General features: G+C 35.1%; 1 protein-coding gene and 1 long non-coding RNA gene across 7 annotated transcripts in view; one reads left to right on the top strand and one right to left on the bottom strand.

The window, feature by feature from the left end:
* LOC141453409 (uncharacterized) overlaps positions 1 to 22,756 on the bottom strand; it is a 602,514-nt gene that overhangs the window by 308,085 nt on the left and 271,673 nt on the right. The gene's annotated exons all lie outside the window — the stretch shown is intronic.
* On the top strand, positions 1,777 to 14,970 carry LOC141452136 (uncharacterized). 5 transcript variants are annotated; one of them, XR_012457248.1, is made up of 8 exons: positions 1,777 to 1,954; positions 2,320 to 2,608; positions 2,693 to 2,918; positions 3,013 to 3,147; positions 4,059 to 4,284; positions 4,833 to 4,946; positions 7,755 to 7,798; positions 14,297 to 14,970. It is a non-coding gene; the product is annotated as an uncharacterized lncRNA (long non-coding RNA). The 5 variants fall into 5 exon arrangements; XR_012457250.1 differs by having other exon boundaries at positions 1,777 to 2,608; positions 4,089 to 4,284; XR_012457247.1 differs by having other exon boundaries at positions 1,777 to 2,608.

Raw genomic sequence — 22,756 nt, 5'->3', positions numbered from 1 at the left:
GTAGATTATTCAACAACAATTATTCATTTCTCAATTGTAATTTAATTTAGTTCCCCTAATTTTACTTATAGTAAAATACTATAAATATGCATATCTTATTTACTTTATATTACATATACACAACATTGTGGGATGAATACCTAGATTGAGAATGTAATTGAAGAAAACTATATTATTTGCGATAAAGCCAGATAATTATTACCTATTAATTATTATAAATGTTTGACTACTACATAAAATAACAATTACTTTAATCAAAGAATGAACTTAAACCGACGATTTTCATTTAAAATAAAAATAAATAAATAAAATAAACAAAATCATTGGTGTAAGTTTTTTATAAAAAAAAGTTTTGAATTTTTTAGCCTATTTTTTTTTTTAATTTTTTATAACGTTTTTCTTTTTAACCTGTAATTAATAGCTTGATTATTATAAATAACTAGATATTACAGTCAATCTACAGTGCTACTTGAACATATATTTTGTAGACGAAAATGGCCAGCATAAGGGTCTGTGACATCTAATAAATTCTAAAAAATAACTTATTAATGAAAATTAATGCAGTAGAATTACTTAACTATTAATGAAATGTTGGGTACTCGCTGATTTGTGTACCTTTTGGCGTTTAATCAACCCTTATACTTAACATTTTAAACTGTAAGTTTTTGTTAAGGAGATTTTATTTATGTAGTGAATATTTCACAGTGGCGCACTCACATCTAAAGCTGAAAGAAAGCGCAATTTAAATGACAAAGTAATTACAGACCATTTTTTCGATTTGTATTTTTTCGTTTTGCTCGCCGACTCCTGCCCCTTTCCACAGGGAAATTTGTCCGTCTGTACGCTAAGTTGAACCACAATTTAAGAAACTTTTTAATGAGATGTTTGCCAATTATAAACTTACATCCTTGTTCTGGACCAATGTTTCCATTTATTTTATTTTTTCCCCGGGTAGCCGTCTGGGGAAAAAAATAAATTAATGGATAAAGTTTATTACAATTTTAGCACTTTTTTTTTCAATTTTACTTTTTGTTAAAATTAGTTAACAAAACTGGGTACAGAAAAATATAATGAATACAAAAAAACAAAACGATATTTACTTATTAAAACAGGGCACAATTTAGTTCAAAACAAAATTCGGGAAAAAGCACAAGACAAGAAACTCATCTGAACTCACGCGTCTTCCTCAATAACATCAAATTACTCTGAAATTTAAAAGACTTACAATACTTATTTATAACCATCGGCAATACGAACTCTAAGAGAATTTCAGCTCTTGTTTTCAAAATAACATCTTAGCACATGTTCAAAATGTTAAACTGTATACTTTTAAAACAAAACTGCAAAAAGTTAACAGTAACCACAAATTCATTTTACATGAACCCTATTGTCTGTAAAAGAAGAAAAACTATAATGTAGCCATTTAAAAAAAAAATTAAATTAATTTTAAAATACATGTTAACGATTAGCACTGTGGATATCAAATTAAATAATAATAATAAAAATATTAACTTCTATTCTGTAAAAATAAACAGAATCGGAAATAACGTTTATTATCTCTTTTACTTGTAAATTTAGGCCATTAAAAATGTAAACATAAAAAATAATAATAATAACCTTCCTATTTCGAAACCATTACACACATGTAAATTCAATTATTTAAAAATCATCAAGTTGAAACCAACCTAACCAACCTAACCAACCTAACCAACCTAACCAACCTAACCAACCTAACCAACCTAACCAACCTAACCAACCTAACCAACCTAACCAACCTAACCAACCTAACCAACCTAATTCTAACACTTGTGGATTTTGTATTAAAAAAAAAAAGCTGAAACTGATCTGAATTTCTCCAATCTTTACTACGGAACATTATTGAAATTTAAATTAAAGCATTCAATAGAAGAGAAAAATTAATGTTAGTTACAAAGCTACAAAGTTTGAGAACAAGGTCTATAGTTGAAGAATTCTTAAAGTTGAACTATTTTTAGGAATTTAAAACTACATGACAAGTAGTATCATTTTAAATTTAACATTAAATAAGAAGTTCTTACTTTGAAATGGTGTCACTTCTTCTGCTCTTAAAGAATAATTAAAAAAAAAAAATACAGAGAGATGTAACCCAGCTCCTGTAGTGTAGCGTCCTGTCAGAAATCGATAATCGAATATCGCGAGGTTAATAAAAACTAAGTGAGAATAAAGGCGCCAAACGCCAATGTGACGCGCCTCAAAAATAAAACTAAAACTATAAATAAATAATTTAATTTCACAAAATTTAAATATTAAAACATGCATATTAATTTTTGTATGTTATAGAAGTTTTTACTTGAATCAACGGCGCTGTAACTGAGAAGAGCGCGCAACAACTAGGTTCAGCTAAATGCGCGCCAACCAGGGCTTAAACCTTCTGTGCAGTTAAATACCTCCAAACTGGTTTTAACAACTTCAAGGGTTCGTCTTGGTTTTTTGTGCTTGGAATTTTTATGTGTTTTTACATCAGATTTCTATTTCAAGAACAAACATTCAATGGATAATTATTTAAAAGAAATAACTGATGAAGAGTTTCAAGAATTATGTATTTCATATCACTTCAAGGACAAGCAAGGTAAGGGCTACAAATTTATATGAATATGTCATGAGTTAGGCCAATCTTTATAAAACATTTAAAAAACTAATCTGTTACAATTAGATGTGGCTACGGAGCAGCAGTAATTCAGTTAAGTAAATAAAGACGAAAATACTGAATAGTATCATTTATATTGAGCTCTAAAGTGCGGTAACATTGAAATGTGATGTTTTAGACTCCCATTTGCACATATTAAAAGTGAATGCAGATTTTATTACTTACCTTATTCGCGTGGTCTTACTTCAAAAGTAATATAAGAGTACAGCAGACGAATTGGAGCAGAATTCAGGTGACTGTAATGCAAGCAAATCCTCTTTACCACCATCTCTGCTACACTGTCTTACAAATAAATGATTTTACTGCACATTTTTGTCGTTTTTCAGTTAAACTGCAAACTGCAAAGACATGCGCACAAGAGAAAGTGAGATTCGCTTAAAACCAATATTTAAGATCCAAGGGACGTGCTTTACCGGGCAAAGCTCAATCTAGGATAACTTCCTGCAGCGTGAAAAACGGAGGTAGTAACACTTGAATTTTGTTATTAAATGAAACCCATATATTTTACATTGTATTATAACAAATATTACATAAAACCTATGTGTACTGCTATAGATATCCTGAAGTGTATGCGATGCAATCAAAATGTAATAAAGAGTTATATGGGTTGCTATTAAATGGTAATAAACACTAGATATCTGGTCCAGAACATATTAAATTCAGCGTCCAAGGGCCTTACCCTGGAGTCCTCTAGCGGGAAATTCCATATTCATTTTCTTTTTTGCGAAAGGGTCACATAAAATATTGAATGAAGTTTATTGACTGTAATAAGTTGCAGTTTGATTGGCTCATTCTAGCACATTATCTTGGCTTACATTTTATGATATAGTAAAGTTTATTGCAAATTAATACAAATTGGTGATATTGATTACAAAAACAAGATTGGACGAACACTCATATGACACAATTCTGACGTACTAACACTGAGTTTTATTAAAATGTAAAACTGTACTTCACTTAGAAAACTTTGGAGAAAACCCAACCTAACTCATTGTTCACTTGTAGATCTACAATTTTGGTAATCAAAGAGATTTCAAGAAAGAAGTTGCCAAAAATGAACAAAAACTCCATTTTCAAAAATTGTTACCTTTTTTGTAAACAACGTAGCGTCTAAACGCGTGTACCGATTTTCATGAATGAGGTGTCATTCGATTCGGAATTTCATGTAGATGCTCCCTTTGGGGTATCGATGCTGCAACAAGTTGCAGTTATTCCATTACACTAATGAAATTTTAGGGAAACTCTTTAATACTCATTGCAGATGTATGTGTGCCCATTCGTATGTATTTATGTATTACGAAGCACCACATGTTGATTATGTATGCTTCAAAAGACACCAAATACGGTTACGTTAAATACATGTACGATATAGTTATCAATGCAAGAAGTTTCCGGTGCTCAGGGAAGAATCTCATCACTAAGGGCGGTAAGGGCGAAGGGCTTCCTTTGAACTACTACTAACACCCGTGAAATTGCTCAGGACCGCCTTCCCAACAAACCGCTCTATATTCCTGCCGACTCTCTCTGGCAACAACCTCACTTGGCCTAGGCTTCTGCAGAACCACTTGCTCAGCACTAAAATCATCATTTTGCTTCAGGTGAGCCCAAAATAATCTCTTACATAAATAATGATCATCATAATTAGTTCTATAAACATTATCGTGCAAGAATAAATTTAATATTTCATTACGGCTTCGTCTGGGAGGCGGCTATTGATTATTTCCTGTAATTAGGCACGTGGTCATTGCCACTAGGTTCGAGAAAGTACTGAGATCATTTGCAAAACATCCATTTTGAGGTCCCTGATCCCGAAAAAAGCAATGATCCTGTAGGTCAGTACGAAATATCTAAAAAAAACTTCAAATAGCAGGAATTCGAATGGTTACCTTTGCGATTTGGTCCTAGGAGAGAACATAGCGATCAATAAATCTTTTTTTTTTTTTTTTTCTTTTTGGCATTAGCTTACACACTATATAGCCATTTACGTTAGTAAGATGATCAATAAATCGTTTATCCGGAATCCTGCAAAGGAATCCTCTTTTTTTTTAGTCATCCTCTAGAAATTACGGGATTTTTTTTTGTTTTAATTTTGCTCCCTGATTGTACTCATATTGAACTCCAAAATTAATATTAAACACTTTTTCAGGAGAAATACGATTAAGAGATACTCCAAAGAGAAAGAGAGGGGGGGAGAGAGGTCTTCTATAAGAAAGTGCCATTTCAGTATAATGTACGGTCCTGCGGCTTATCTATCACAAAGGTAGGTTTGTTATAAATATCATATATTCCAAATTTGAAGATAATTTCATAACGGAAGTAGCACTTCATAGATTTTTCACTTTTCTAACATTTTTTCGAAGGGTTCTCGTACAGTATTAAAGTCAAGTAATTTTTCTTACTATCCAAATTTAGTTACGTAAACTACTGTAAGAGAAAGACATCTGAGGGTTCACACCATTATTTTTGTATCCGTTATAGCTTTTTTTAAAAAACTATTTATAGTGATAATAATAATAATACGTAGAAACATGAACTTTTATAGTGTTCACCTCTATTAAGCTTACCTACCGCCTCGCTACAGTACGTCTTCTTTGAAATGAAAACGTTCGGTAAAAACTTGATATGGGAAATTTAATTAGATCGTAATACTTCCTGTTTCTCGGAAAAAACGGAAAACACAAACTAAAACTCTACATGCATGTAATTTAGCGATAACCCAGGAGTGGCTTAATAATGCACTTCATGAAAATTACAGCAGCATGAAGGGTCATGTGCATGACTGAAGGGCATTAAAATCCAATCTATTGCCCGCCTAATATCCCTAGTTCTTAATATCAAACTAATCACATAATATAACCATATTGATCGTCCTTCGTTTTGGTAATATCCGGCACTTTAATTTCTTCTAATGGTCACCTTCTTACGTAAGAATGAAACAGTTAAAAGATAATCTTGTGAAGTCACTCTCACACGATTCTATTATCGGACTTTGCTTGAAACTTATAATTGCTTAATTAAGAAGTAGTTGATTTGAATATTAAAGTAGTTGGCTTTCTAAGAAATCGCTGGAAACTACTAAAATCTTTTCGACAGAATTCCACTACCGGGAAGTCAATTTTCCTAAGTAAACTGGCACTTTTGGTTGCCTGATTACTTAACTTTGCCATTTTTGACTTTGCGTCCTTCAATTTTAGAACACTAAAACTTAAATGGTTTTAAATGGCTGGCATAAATCTTAAATTAGGTGCTTCGAAATTGCAATTGAAATCCTTCAATGACTGTTTATCCCAATGAACTCAGTATTGGCTATCCAGCAGGACTTCAATCAGCTCTACTATCTGTCCAAATAGCATGTCACACTGCCGGCCAGTGAAATTGTCTTAATGTTTACTAAAGTGGCGATCCAGAGTACTCTGGATTTAGTTAGTAGTGACGGCTAGTAGTTTAGAATGTTCATCATGTGGCCGGCTAGTAGTTGGTCTGCCATTGGTCAATCGCCTTCACCACGGGTACACACCGTCCATTTGCAAATGTCAACAGATTTACATATATCTCTGTCATGGACTCACTCTGCTCTCCACAACTTGCACATGCTTATTATACTAAATCCTGAAACCAACAGCTTACTGTGCTTACCATTTAATACTCAACATTTAACTTTATTCTTCTTACAAATATCCAATTAATTCTTTGTTCTTTTTTTTAATGTAATCAGTGATTAAGCATTTAAATTTAGCAAAGATTATGCTTTATTTTTTTCTTTTTTTTAAATCTGTTTCTTTGTTTGTTCATCTGTTTTGTTTGTTTATCTGTTTCTTTGTTAGTTTTGTTTGTTTATTTGTTTTGTTTTGTTTGTTTGTTTGAATTTACTTCCCCTTATTGTACACGTATGGAAATAATTATGATCTTATCAAATTTTCCAAATTGAATTTTCGTAGAAAATAACCGTTTTTGGGTGCTTAAATTAACACACTGATAGTGTTGAATCGATTTTTCAGTTTTGTACTTGTACCTTTGTTGGTAAAAGTGATAAAATTCACCAAGTTCATTTCTAGACTTATTTATGTCGTGTACACTGCTAAGCTGCTGCAAATACCAAATTTTCAACGAAGAATTTTCATATAAAAATAGTTCCTCCATCTTGTTTTGTCAAAAGGAGAACGCGATTAAACTCGTCACTATGTGCATGCGACTCTTTGCTCGCTGCTCGTCGCTCTCTTTGATCTGAGGCAGCTATCATCGCCGCTTTGCTCGCCGCTCCACTATGTTTCCAGCCTAAGACCGGGAATCGAACCCACTAACCAACAATACATCTTAGCTTCGCAGGTCTCGCCTCTTAACCGCTCGGCTACCGTGGCGCCTGAGAACAAATCAATTATATCGCCTAATAAATATTATAAGGAAAAATTATAACCTAATCATCTCTCGATGAACATTGATTTAGGGAGTTTTGGGACGTCGCCCTTCTTTGAACCAATTAATTATTCTAATGAACATACATAATATTGAGGCCACCTTATAGACTTCCTTGGCGTTTAATTACTTAGACTAAGGTTAGAGAAGGTCGTGCCCACATCAGATTTTCTGCTTTCTGTTACTCGTCGAAGTTTTAACCGGCAATGAACCGCCCAATTAACTCTTTCAATGCCAGTATTAAAGCAGCAGTTATTGTATCGCATGTTCTACGGACATTAAAGAATGGCATCAATCTTTTATTTAATTTTTGTTATTATTATTATTATTTTTTTGTTTACCACACAATTAACTTTTTAACCATTTATAATAGTATAATTTCTGAGCTTACATGCATTACTCTTGTACACGATTTGGATCTTGGAGTAATTTGCAATTTCTATTATGAATGACTGAAAGAAAAGAATTATTTCAGTTTTTCTAACTTCCTGGGAGTATTGTGATCGCGAGAAATGTTTGGGAAATGGGTTTCCACCGGAAACGCATGATTAAATTAGATTCTTTTTTTTAAGAAGGTGTTTGAGGGACGTATTTTTCAGCCGGAACTCGGCTTGTAATTGTCATATTTTATTTTAATCAAGTCTTTATTTAACAGATGAATTGCTTCGCAGAATAAAAAGAAAAACCACACACGTGATGGTGAGAACACAATAATTATAAAAAAATCAATCATTAGAAGCAAGAAGAATGGTGTGTTAGACAGAAGTGGCAGGAGATGAAAAATGATGCGCGTGTAAAGGCGCTGATTGATTGTTAGAGCTGTTGATCACGAAAGCTATGCAAACCAGAGAAATTATTTATTGCTTACTCAACCAATGCAATGGCTAGGTCTTCTATTCACTTCCACTTACGCTCAGCCACCGGAAGTATCTTTGCAGATTTTTAATTTTGAGTTTTTTTTTCACCTTCAGAAAAAAAGGTTTGACAAATTGGAGCCTGAATGTTGTCTAACTCAAAAATGGAAATCGCAGGAAATGCAAATTTGGTATGACACCGGATGTCACTCGTCAATAAGCTAAATTTAATTTGAACTGAATCAGTTAACCGGAAATACTTTTTTGCCAAATCAATTTGCTCACCTAATGATTGCACTTCGCCAAACTGAGGATTTGTAGCTTATATTTGGAACATTTTTTGCAATTCCCATTCGCTTCAACCAAAACTCCAACCCGGAAGCGGACAATATCTGGGATTGCGCAAGACGCAAACAAACAATTCCAAACGTTTGCGAGCAAATTATTTTAAACTATCTCTACATCACTAAAGACTGATTGATGCTCTTAGTAACTATGCGACCCACCATACTTATTGTACCTACTGTACTTTCCTGGAGTTACTGTACTTACTGTACCCACCGTACTTGCTGCAACTACTGTACTTACCTGAAGTTACTGTACTTACGAAGCTGAACTATATAGGGATCAACCAAGCCTTGCAATTCCAGTCGCATCCAATCATCACAAACCAAAATCATCCGCAGAATAGCAGACGCTCCCAGTTATGTTTCCCAACATAAGCCTCCATCCATAATGATCTCAATATCCCTTTGATTTGATTACCTCAAGGAAATATAGGGAATTCCACTCCTGTCTCAAAATCATTTTGAGCCATTTTCGATAAAATCGAGAAAAACTGAAATAACATTTTAGTAGAGGAATACTCAATTTGAATGTTTTTAGTTTATTGAGTTTTCTTTTTTTAGTTCATTGGACCTCAATTAATGTATTTCTGTTGGTAACTTAATTTCGTAAATTAGTTTCGATCACAGTACTTTCCCTTATTAACTGAAAGAGGTTGTGAAAGTAAATATAACTCTATACGACGTTCAATATTCAATAGATTATTACATTTTGCGCCAGTCGTAAATTATTCGCTATGTAAGCTCTCAATTTTTCATTTTTTTAATGATTAATTTATGTAGGGCTCTAGGGAGGCAGCTGTCCAAGCCTGGCCCTTTGAAAACGCCCTTACAATAGAACGTTCTCAGATAAATTTATTTTTTTAGATTAATTTTTCATAAGGCTATTATTATCTGAAATAGAATTTATATAATAGATTGAAACCTTGTGTACATAAATTCTTAATCCAACACTCACTGAATAGGGTATTTTGTTCAATGAACACAACAAATATAAGCATTGAACGAAGGCACAATATCGGAGTATTGGGTGAGGTTTTGCCTACAATCGACTAGCACAATAATGAACATAAAACGGAGAGAAAATTACCTGCCACTTTCCCGGCGAATAGGTGAGCAATTAACTCACTAAATTGCTCAGAGAGAGAGGGAGGGAATCAGCTCTTTTTCTCTCAATCTATTCACATAAAATGACTCCATATTATATTCTGTGCCATCTAAATCTGTCGCTGTTCTTTATTGAAACCACTTCCGGGCGATCGATCGATTATTAAAATTGGTTATCCTTTAAAGCCTTTTCACAACTTTCAAATGGTTTAATGGAAAGTTTAGTGGGTTTCCAGAAGGTAAGAAAAACCCAGTTAATGCTCTTTCAAACTTCTGTTCGGAAAAAGCATCATTAGCCATTGAGAAACAAGTCGATTTCTTCCAGTACAGAGGATGGAGTCTTTGGGCTTCAAAGAATTCGATGAATGGCTGGCATTCAATGGAGAAAGTTATACCAGTGATAAAGTTATCCGTTTGCTTGAAAAGGTGATGGTCCGTTGGCGGGTGATCTAGAAAGAATGATGGGCGAGACAGATCTTTAATCTCTGATTCAATCAAAATCAGGAGAGCGTTTTCATGTAATACCCGGTAATTAAAACTGTCCGGTAGGACAGTTGAATAAGGGTTGACCATCAAAAAGTGCACGAAAAAGCGTAACGTTGAAAAACACCCAACTTTGACAATTTTTTTCTCTTTTTCTATAAAAGATAAAATTCCCAAATAACTGTAATTTTTTTGCAACCACCCAGATCTAATAGGTTTCGAGAAAAAATGTTCTTCTTCTTCTTCTTGTTGTTGTTACCTTTTTTGTAAACAACGTAGCGCCTAAACGCGCGAACCGATTTTCATGAATGAGGTGTCATTCGATTCGGAATTTTATGTAGATGTGCCTTTTGGGGGTCTCGACGCTGTACATCGAATGGGGGAGGAGTTAGCCCCATTAATGTAAGGCCCCCTCCAAAATTATTATTACTAATTACTCTGTAAATCATGGCCCGATTTTGATAAAATTTGGTAGGATGATAGAGTTAGGGCTCCCCTACGTAACAGTAAAGCGACGATCTGCTCTTACACTTGTTAGGGGAAGTATAGCAATCGTTTCAAATTATCGACACGTGAACCGATTTTCATGAATGAAGTGTCATTCGAATCGAAATTTTGTACAGATTTGCACTTTAAAAGTCTCGACGCCGTGCCTCATAAGGAGGGGAGTTTGCCCCACTCAAATAAGACCCTTTCTAAAACTATTATTACCAATATTTCTATAACGCTTAGTCCGATTTTGATAAAATTCAGCCCGAATAAGTGGTTAAAGCTCCTCTACGTGGCTGTGAAGTGCCATCTTGCTCTTACACCTACTAAGAGGAAGTACTGTAATCGTTTAAATTATCAATGAGTGAACCGATTTAAATCAATGAATTGTCGTTCGATTAAAAAATCTTTCCTCTTTGCCTTTTAGGGAGAAGTACTGCAATCGTAGTTTATTTTTCTTACTCCTCTTAAAAGGAAGTACTGAAATCGCAGTTTACGTACAAATACCTTCCTATGTTATTCAAAACGCTTTTTCAAAAAAATTGTTATTGAGGATGGTTTGGGGGAACGCAACTATAATCATTCTATAAAAAGATCTCTCCAGTGGTAGTTACGGTTCTGACTTAATACCTTATCAGATTATAATGATAGAATTGCTTATTCCAAATTTTAAAAAAATCTGTAAAGAAGATATGTAACTTTGTAAAATAGACAAAAAGGAAAATCTATCCAAAAGGTACAAAAATCTCCTTAACAAAAACTTACAGTTTAAAATGTTAAGTATAAGGGTTGATTAAACGCCAAAAGGTACACAAATCAGCGAGTACCCAACATTTCATTAATACTTCATTAATATTTAAGTAATTCTACTGCATTAATTTTCATTAATAAGTTATTTTTTAGAATTTATTAGATGTCACAGACCCTTATGCTGGCCACTTCATTTATAATATTTTTTTGTTATAATTATGATAAATCACATATATATGTACATGCATGTTAAAGTAGAAAAAGACAAAGTTAGAGTAGGCAACTGTCTTGAATTCGTCTTACCGAAATATTCGAGAGCACAAATAACACACAGATAATAACAAGTAGATTATTCAACAACAATTATTTATTTCTCAATTGTAATTTAATTTAGTCCCCCTAATTTTACTTATAGTAAAATCCTGGAATAATTAGCTGTCCTAAAAATATGCATATCTTATTTACTTTATATTACATATATACAACATTGTGGGAAGAATACCTAGATTGAGAATATAATTGAAGAAAACTATATTATTTGCGATAAAGCCAGATAATTATTACCTATTATTATAAACGTTTGACTACTTCATAAAATAACAATTACTTTAATCGAAGAATGAACTTAAACCGACGATTTTTATTTAAGAAATAAAAATAAATAAATAAAATAAAATCATTAATGTAAGTTTTTTATAAAAAAAAGTTTTGAATTTTTTAGCCTCATATTTTTTTTTCTTTTTAACCTGTAATTAATAGTTTGATTATTATAAATAACTAGATATTATAGTCAATCAACAGTGCTACTTGAACATATATTTTGTAGACGAAAATGGCCAGCATAAGGGTTTGTGACATCTAATAAATTCTAAAAAATAACTTATTAATGAAAATTAATGCAGTAGAATTACTTGACTATTAATGAAGTATTAATGAAATGTTGGGTACTCGCTGATTTGTGTACCTTTTGGCGTTTAATCAACCCTTATACTTAACATTTTAAACTGTAAGTTTTTGTTAAGGAGTACCTGTCTGCATTGATGGGTTACACCGGTTTTTAAAAAGGCCTAGTGGATGACACCATCGTAACCATGGTTTCTGGCGATTAGAAAGTGTCTGGGATGAATGGGGGGGGCCACCCTTGTCCAACTATTGTCCAGGAAGTTCCGCTCTTCATCAAAAGTGATTCACCGTAAGTCGAATGATACTTGCAGTTGTAGAATTTTTTTAATACTCGGTATTTTATCAACGCGTTTAACCGTACTTATACAGGGTGTTTGCGGAGTAGTGGTCGAAACTTCGGGAGGTAATCCAGCAGCTCAAATGCAACAAAAAATATTCTCTTCTTTTTGGCCCGATTCTCAATAGTGTCCAAGATATTTGCATTTTTAACTTTTCCGACCATACTCCCGTTTTTCGCCATAAAAACGGCCGTAACTTTTCTATCCTTTATCCTACAACAATTCTGCTTATTCCAAACGAAAGAGCATTAAATTTCCTATAAATCTGCTTAACCCAGAGCCTCAAAACGTTTCTTATAACAATGAAATTTTTACTTTAATGTCTAAAAAATTCGTACTCGATGATTATTGTTAAAATTTTCAACTGTATTTATTCAATAATTAATGAATCAAGGAGTCACATAATTTCAGAAAAAGTAGCGCATTTATTGAGCTTCAAGACCATATGGATTTTTTTGGTGTTTAATAAAACCCTACCCCGAACAGAGGGGGGTAAATGCAGAAAACTGGGATTTTGTGTAACCGACTTTTCACTACTAATTTACTCAAATGTCAATTTTTGGAGAAGGAACAAAAAGAACAGTAACCATTTTAAATTTTAACAATCATTATTTAATAAAACGGAAGTAAAAAATAAAGTAGCAATAAAACACATTAGTAAAAAAGTACTATAGGGAGGTGGCTAGCTAAAATTGCTACAAAAATTGTTCGAACTATTCATACAAGGAAGTGGGAAAGAATTGTGGCAAATTTTTAGTTTCTTGACTACAATTGTTTGTGCAACATATTTTAAAGACATAATGGAGTTTTTTTTTTTGGAATAAGCAGATTTGTTGTAGAGTAAAGGATAGAAAAGTTACTGCCGTTTTTATGGTGGAAAACGCGAATATCGACGGAAAAGTTAAAAATGCAAATATCTATTAAAAATAACTATTGAGAATCGGGCCATAATGAATAGAATATTTTTTGTTGCATTTGAGCTGCTGAATCACCTCCCGAAGTTTCGACCACTCCTCCGTATACACCCTGTATAATATACAAGACACAAGACCGTACATTATACTGAACTGGCACTTTAGAGGCAAGCTGTCCACTCCCAGTGCTACTTCCTTCCTGGACAAGAGATTCAAGTTAGCAGTGTTGATCAAAATGAAACCTCAAAAACTAGAAATAATTCTATTCAGCTAACATCCGTTCCGTTTGACTCTATCGGCTTTGCAGATCCTTCTGATCTAGAGATAAGAAACCTCTAGCTACATAAATGGAATCAGTGATGAATTCTCAAGTTAATTTACAGCAGAATATTGTTGGGGAAAAGAAGACCGGACAGAACACATAGCGGGCGTCGCCCCCTTAATGCCACAAAGGGGTGAAAACTACTACTCTACTGGCTGGGCGAATGACTGTAGTAGCCAGGCTCAGCTCTAAATAATCTACATCAAGAACCACTTAAATAGTTAATGTTTTTTACGAACTTGAAAGTTCTCCACTCTGTGTGCTTCATCCTTGGTGTGTGTCTGTAACCTGGAGGAAACCACTTTCAACAGAGAATCCCATTTACCCAGTTCAGAGCAGAGGTTGATCTAGTCTTCTGTTGTGTTGGACATACGATACTACTTCTTCTTCTCTCGGCCTACTTACAGAATGTGTGTGTAACATGCTGTACAACACTTAAGTGCACGTGGCAGTATGAACAATTCCATCCCAACTCAACCTCCTGCCACTTCTCCCCAGGATCCTGTTATCTCCTTAAACTGACTACACTTAAGGAAAATCTTCCTTGACCTACTTTTACACATTCTGGGAAAAGTTTTTCCCACCTAAAAGAGAGAAAAAAGAGCAAGGAAATGATGGTGTACATTATTCAAAATAGGTGTAATCTAGAATTTTATTTTTAAAGTTAGTGACTAATTGCCTTTCTCTTTCCAGCCGATGAGAAGTATTGTGATCACCCTACCTGGAGTGAACACTTCCTCGACTTCCTCATACCACTCTTCTCCAACTTCCTGCTCAGATATTTCAGGCAAGTCGCAGAATTAAGTAGTAAACAAGCATTAACTAATATAAACTTGTTAAAAGAAACCTATATAAAATGTGGATTAAAAAAAGGTATCAATTATTTAGAGTTAGAATTTTGTAATGAAATATTTCATAGAGTGGAGAAGTCCAAGTTTCATTTAGTGTATCAGGATGTGAATTCAAATTTAGAAAATAAAGCGTATATTACATTGAATACTAAGAATATAAACATGATGAGTATAAATTGAAAATGCCAGATCGGACATGGTAAATTTGAATTATGCTGTAAACAGAAGTGAAGATCGATGGCTTTGTTCGATATAAATCGAAAATACCTATCATTTTGTTGGTGTCTGCCCTGTGCTAAATGAATTTAGATTTATGTGTTCAAAAAAGCAAAAGTTTAAATTATCAAGAATTTAGAATATTTTGTAATTAAACGGGAATAATTGGCAGACATTTTATAAATTTATAATTATCGCGGGTGGTTACAGACGGTTTATGATAGGAGAATTCAATTATTAATTAAGGAATTTTTATACGCAAAAGTAACTTAATTAAAAGTAAATATAAGTATAATTTTGTATGTCTAGTTGTTTTATATTTTGTATGTATATTTTATATGTTGTCTAATCATTGAGGTTTTGTAATAGTTTGCATTTAATTTTAAATTTAATCATTTATGCCTTATAAAAGCATGTTATTTATGTTTATATTTATTATTTAAAGTCTTTATTTATAAATGTTACACTCATAAAAAAATACAATAATCAAAATAAAATAACCTCTAAAAACATCAACCAAGGTCATAGGCCGTCGGTAGAATTTATGTTTATATTTGTTTTAATCAAGGTCAACGCCTATGATAGTCAATCGACTAAGGGTGCGTTCCACTAAGCGTTCACAACGATCACGCTCACGACCGCGCGGTTTTGTCCGTTCCACTTGCTTGCGAACGTTTACAATCGAAAACCCAAGTAGAAGGGACTATGGGCGCGTTTTAACCGTTCATGTAAACATTACAAATGGCGACCTCGAAAATAAGTTTGAAGCTTGAAGAGGTTGTTTTTTAATTTTAACGCCGTTTATATGCAGTTATAATGAACTTTATTAATTATTGGTAAAGTTGACTTATATTAAATATATATATATATATATATAATACAATTTTCTATATTACATTTTCGTGGAGTATTTATAAAATTTACGTTTAAATAAAATTAAAATGTATTTTGTGGCAACAGTAGGTGCAACGTAATAATGCTTTAGAAAGTTCTTCATCTAGTTCCGATGAAGAGTGGAATGCAATTTTACAAAATCGCAATGGTGAAAAAGCGAAATCCTAGGCCACTATCATTATTAACTATCAAAGTGTAATTGATCTTTATTCAGTGATTTAGGGGATGTAAAGGGATAAGTAATTTTTCATTTTATTATTTTTTTTAGACTTTCGAGAAACACATTCAATTATTTACATGAGACAATACTTTCATTTACCTGATATAATTTTTTCGGTCGCTTTTAAAAATTGCGCCAAATTTCTGAACACCCACTTCGACCCAGCACCTTATGGTGGGGGGCGTTGTGAGCTTCGCGTGAGCGAAAATAATGAGTTCATTAGTGAGGTTTTCGCCAGGACCACTACGACCGGTCGTCATGTGGAACGCCTGAAGGTACATTTTGATCGTTGTGAGCGCTTAGTGGAACGCACCCAAAGAGTATTGCTTTAAGTTACTTTAAATTCAATTATGCAATTTGGAAGTGTATATTATTATTATTAAATGATTTAAGGCGCGTCAACATCTTAGGTTATTGGCGCCAGGAGCTTTTGTTCAGTGCACTGCCGGCCTCCTGACAGTGATCTCTCGTTAAAGACAACACTGTCCATTACCGGACAGTGAGCTGTAAGAAACTCCTAGGAAGAGAAAATCTAAGGGTCAGCAGCTGGATTCGAACCCGAGTCCTCCGCGTGGGAGTCCAGTACGCTAACCGCTATTATTATTATTTTACGAAAGTAGCCAATCAGTATTAGCTAATCTAACAATCAAAGTCAGCGCTAAATTATTGTGATATTGTATTGCAATGCAAAAAATACATTAAATTGTCAGTAAACTACGTTCCTTTTGAAAACATCACCAAACTATTACCATAACAAAACACGTCCAGTAAAATTCAGTGAAATTAGGAAATTCTCTTTCACACCATCGAGCAGAGATTTTTTAAAAAATTTATTTGACATTTTTAACTAAAATATCCGCTTTGAGTTGGCTAAAGTAGTTGTCACAAATCTGCGCGTGTTTTTCAGCTCATCGCTGGAAAAACTCTTTTCAATTTATTTTCCAAATTTTCTGTCAATAATACCGTCATCTACATACAGCCTGTGTGGAAATGTGAAGTGGAAAAAATGAAAATTTTCTACATCGCTGGATTTGATTTCTAGTTGATTTGATAATAATTAATGAAGTGAATAATATGTTATTTGTTATAAAATGATAATCATCAATAAACAAAGATAAATCCATTCAAAATTTATTACAAAAAGAGATAATAACACAAAACTGAAAATGATAACATTATAATTGGCAGCTAAACAGCCTGGAGGCGTTACCATGGTTGTCATTATTTTCTAGGAAAGCCATTTTGTAAAATAAATTATGTATCAGATAATAAGCGATTAATCTGCGAGTAGTGTAGCGATAAATTCTGTGTGAATGTCAGTGTATGCACTGTAGCATAAGCAGTGAATACTATGGCTCATGGATACCAACTGTTATTTTCACTGTTTGGTAACGCTATAGTGGCGATTATAGACAAATTGAATGGTAGATCTTAGTTACGTACTTCGAGTACCAATTAGATTGAAAGTACTGAAAAGCATTTTGCTATTCTAACAAATCTTATATGTATATCAATTTTCGACTTTGCTCTAATCTAGGCGTGTTTTCTAATTGGGTGCCATTTTGAGATATAAGACAAACAAGCGTACTTATCATAACAATTTTATTTTTACCTGAAAGCCTGTGTCCTAATCTATTTTTCTGAATAATTGCCATTAATATTGAGGCACTTATCGTATCGTCCTGCCACTACAACACTGGATGCTTTTGGCCCCATCATCGACGTCGTAGCGCTGACCACTCAGTTGCATCTTCAGATGCGGGAACAGGCGGTAACGCCTGTTCTCTTTCACTTTTACGTCAATTTTCTGTACCAAAAATCTTCAGTAATGGCTGAAGGTTGCCCCAATTTGTTCCACATCATGAACATTCTTGAGGCCATCTTTTAAATAGCCCTAAACCAGTTCCGGTATACCATTTCACTGTTCATAATATTTTCTCCATAAACTTCACCTGATCTCACAGATGAATTTCAGCCGCTTTCACACCTTCAGCACAAATGGCGCGTACGCCACAGTCGGCGGGATTCTTAATCAGCGGTGGCATTTTTAAATACTCAGAAACAAACGTAAACACTTTCGAATGTTTCGGTAATAGCATCTGGTTTCTTCCTAACAGATGTAGGTAGACAGCACTGCGGCGGCCGAATAAAATTAAATAAACACGCCTGGTATACCGAATGACCTCACAGGGGATCTAGCTGTGACGTAGCAATCAAAATCCCTCACCGGAAGTAGCCCCTTGCTGAATGAGAGTTTCAGATTTATCCTAGATTTTCTATAAACTGGATCCGGCGGTGTTCTCTGCCCTTCCTTTAGAGGATTACCTACCGTAGATATAACTTTATCTTTTTTCAAGGAAACTGGTGTCTAGGGGTATTAGTAGAAGATGGGTGGGACTTGGTATTCCTCTTAAGTGCGATTTCAGCGTAAAGTACAGAGCTACACTTTACACTAATATTAGCAAAAAGTAACTGTTTTCATGGTTTGCAAAAAATGATAATGAATGAGTTTTCCCCGTTTTTATTCCAAGGGCAACCCAAAATATCATATGTTACATTAATCAGAATAAAAAACTTTACATTAATTATAAAATAGTTTTTATATTTATTTAAATAGTAATTCTTTTTTTTTAAATTCAGCCAAAAATTTTCTGTTAAAAACTAAATCAAAGAACATAAATTAAGAAATGTAAATACGTGTTTGGAATAAAGCAATTTAGTAAAATCAGGAAGTTGCCATAAAGTAATATGTTCTCGTGAGTATGGAAAATAACGATTATTATGATCTATTTTTCGGTGAAAGCGATGACGATTGTGTGTGCAATGAGTCGGACGATGTAACTGAGGAGTGCGACGATCTGGTGACATCAACAAGTGAATACTTTACTCAAGATAATAGTACTCTTGATTGTGATTTTATTTTTGATCGGCAAGTTAGTAACTACACCCGCCCAAATAAAAAAGAAACGAATTGCTATAAAAATAGAAGACGTGATTCAAGTGAAAGAAAAACCAAAAGAAAATTACATATCGATTCATCAGAAGAAGAACGCCTGCCAAAAAGGAGACGAAGATACGCCAAAAAACGACGTTGTTCGTCCTTAAAAGAAACAAAAAGCACGTCACATGGACGGCACAGGAAAAGAAGAAGCAGCGGTTCCACACCCAACAGAAGAAACTATAGCGATAGTGACGTAAGGACGCCAAAGAATAGAAAACCGGTAAAAAGCTCGGAAAACAGAATCTTAAAGAAATTGGTGAGAGTAATCCAGAAGTTTCTAAAGCTAAATACTGGGCCTAAAAAGAGAAGCTGCTTCAAGAGAAGACATGTGGGCAGACCGCGTAAGAAAAAGGTTTCCATAAATCTGCAGGATAAGGATGAAAAACCGATGATCAAGGAGATCGTGGAGTCGAATGCAAACGAAGAACCAGTCTCAAGTTCACTATCAAGACCGGAAACTGGCAATCAACCAGGGTTTAAGGAGACAGAGAATACTGCACAAGAGGACTCCGACCAAAAAACCAAAAACCCAACAATAACAACGTGCCAAAGGGGCAACAGCAATAGAACAATCAATCTGTAAGAGTAGACATACTTCCAAGCTATATTAACAATATTGCAATCTCTTTGGCTACTCAACAAAGCACGGTAACTTGTAACAGTAGCGTGTAACTAAAATAGTAATAAATAGAATGATGCACTCAACCCGTATGCATTTCTATTATTTAGACTTAGTTTGTGCCCAAGTGGAACTCGCAGTACGCTTATTACTGGTGTGAATGTTAGTATTTGGTTACTTATTAATTAGCGGTCGTTTAACTTCCTCTCACTGCTGCACTCACTTCCTCTTATTGCTGCACCCACTTCCTCTTATTGCTGCACTCACTTCCTCTCACTGCTGCACTCACTTCCTCTTATTGCTGCACTCACTTCCTCACACTGCTGCACTCACTTCCTCTTATTGCTGCACCCACTTCCTCTTATTGCTGCACTCACTTCCTCTCACTGCTGCACTCACTTCCTCTTATTGCTGCACTCACTTCCTCACACTGCTGCACTCACTTCCTCTTATTGCTGAACTCACTTCCTCTTATTGCTGCACTCACTTTCTCTCACTGCTGCACCCACTTCCTCTTTTTGCTGCACTCATTTCTTCTCACTGCTGCAACCACTTCCTCTTATTGCTGCACCCACTTCCTCTCACTGCTGCACCCACTTCCTCTTTTTGCTGCACTCATTTCCTCTCACTGCTGCACCCACTTCCTCTCACTGCTGCACTCATTTCCTCTTATTGCTGCACCCACTTCCTCTTATTGCTGCACCCACTTCCTCTTATTGCTGCACCCATTTCCTCTCACTGCTGCACCCACTTCCTCTTATTGCTGCACCCATTTCCTCTCACTGCTGCACCCATTTCCTCTCACTGCTGCACTCATTTCCTCTCACTGCTGCACTCATTTTCTCTCACTGCTGTACCCACTTCCTCTCACTGCTGCACCCACTTCCTCTTTTTGCTGCACTCATTTCCTCTCACTGCTGCACCCACTTCCTCTCACTGCTGCACCCACTTCCTCTTATTGCTGCACCCACTTCCTCTTATTGCTGCACCCATTTCCTCTCACTGCTGCACCCACTTCCTCTTATTGCTGCACCCATTTCCTCTCACTGCTGCACCCATTTCCTCTCACTGCTGCACTCATTTCCTCTCACTGCTGCACTCATTTTCTCTCACTGCTGTACCCACTTCCTCTCACTGCTGCACCCACTTCCTCTTATTGCTGCACTCATTTCCTATTATTGCTACACCCACTTCCTATTATTGCTGCACCCACTTCCTCTTATTGCTGCACTCATTTCCTCTCACTGCTGCACTCATTTCCTCTCACTGCTGCACTTACTTCCTCTCACAGCTGCACTCACTTCCTCTTATCTTACTGAACCACAACGAATGAGGTATTGCATTCGTTTCAAAGTTTTGATTTCCAGTTTTCATAGGAAATATGCCCTTTGAGGTCCTCTGAGTTCTAAATAACAAATATTCCTCCATTGTCAGAGGTCAGAGGTAGATTGCTCAGTTTGGTGTAGAGAATTCGACATCAACTACGTTTCCGTCTTACGCTTGCTACGACATATAAAATTAACGATAAAAAAAAAGTTTGTGTGTACGCGTATGTCTGACTGTCGAGTAGTGCGGTCAGCATAACTCCCAATCAAAGATTGATATCTGGTTTACGTGAATTTGAAGAAAATCGATTGAACAGACCGGAAAAAACCTCTTTACTGAATAAATTTCTGTAGTTTTCAGCGCCTTTTTTTTTTTGCGCCCAAATTACTTTCATGAAAATCTCCGCATCATTTAAATTGCTGAAAATGAAAATCGTAAGAGATTTGTATGTGTGTCTAGGATTTGATTTATGTTGATTATAAAGATAAACGCAGGTGGACTGTCATGGAAGGATTACGTAATGGATTATCTTTGTTACATTGTTTCAGAAGTTTTAGTATACTAATTAATAATTAAAGCTACATTGCATGTATATAGCATCTAGGGTATACATGGATTTGTATATAGAGAAGTTTACAGGTACACACGTTTAAGAGGAAATTCAAATATATTATATAGACATGGTTAGCTGTGCGTACAAGTGTGGCCAATACGGAGTGTGGTAGAGAGGAGCCTGGTAAGAGGTGGAGAGAAGTATACAGCGAGAGTGATAAGCTATAGGGGAAGAGTTTATACAGCGTTCCTCCACGCCCATGGGTAGTGCCAAGTTTTAATGGGTTTACCTCTTGGAGCATTGCTCTGCAAGTTGCCATCCTAGGGTTCAATTAGCTTAGGAGAGCCATGCCATCATGGCGGGCTGGCGGCACTGGTGTAGGTTTTGCTCTTAACCTAACTCATGCTCACTGAACTTGCTCGCAACGGAAACATTTCCATTCAACGCTGATAGTGTCCTAGCCCGTTAATAAGACCCTGACGATATCGCTGACAATATTGTCTTTGTAGGCCCCCCTCTGTAAGTTACCACTACTACTATTTGGATACTGACTCTTAGTAAAGTGCTTTTTAAGTTTACACTTGACCAGCAAGCAGTTTATGATTTCTTAACTAATAACATTGAACAAGAAAACTGAAACAAAAAAAAAACAGAAAATCTACAATTTAAAGAAAAGGAAAAATTAAAATTAAAAAAGAAAAAAGATCTTAGAATTATAATAAAAGTAAAGTAAAGTAATCGCCTATTTTTTCAGGCGGGCTTTACGTCCAACTACCAATTAGGTGTCGTGGACGGAGGCGACTAGCAAACATACTTTACTGTAAATTTCTCATATTAACACATTAAATAAAATGCAAGACCTAGACTAGTACCGCAATACATCTTAGCTTTGCGGGTCTAGCCTATAACCGCCTAACATACTTTACTATAAATTCCTCATATTAACACATTAAATAGAATGCAAGAGGTTAGACTAGTACCGCAATACATCTTAGCTTTGCGGGTCTAGTCTATAACCACCTAACATACTTTACTATAAATTCCTCATATTAACACATTAAATAAAATGCAAGGCCTAGACTAGTACCGCAATACATCTTAGCTTTACGGGTCTAGCCTATAACCGCCTAACATACTTTACTAAAAATTCCTCATATTAACCATTAAATAAAATCCAAGGCCTAGACCGTAAATCGAACCCAATACCACAGTTCTAGCCTCTAACCCCGCTCGGCTACCGTGGCGCCTAAAATTATAATAATATTATTAGGGGAAGGGAATCCAGCAGCTGGCCCTTAGATTACCTATTTCTAGGAGCTTCTTACTGCTCACTCACTGTCCGGGGGATGTTTTGAATGAACGCCATTCCAGAACCTCGGCTACCGAGACGAGAGCTGCAAGCTACAACCACAGAGGAGAAGCTCTCCTGGCTTCTAACGTCTGGTTTTCTCGCCTTGACTGATCAGATTTTTC

Source organism: Rhodnius prolixus, unplaced genomic scaffold (assembly GCF_049639745.1).
Source record: "Rhodnius prolixus isolate KJV_2025 unplaced genomic scaffold, Rpr scaffold_3, whole genome shotgun sequence".
NCBI classification, from domain to species: Eukaryota; Metazoa; Arthropoda; class Insecta; order Hemiptera; family Reduviidae; genus Rhodnius; species Rhodnius prolixus.
Note: the sequence above shows the minus strand (reverse complement) of the source record. Positions and strands in the feature narration are given on the sequence as shown.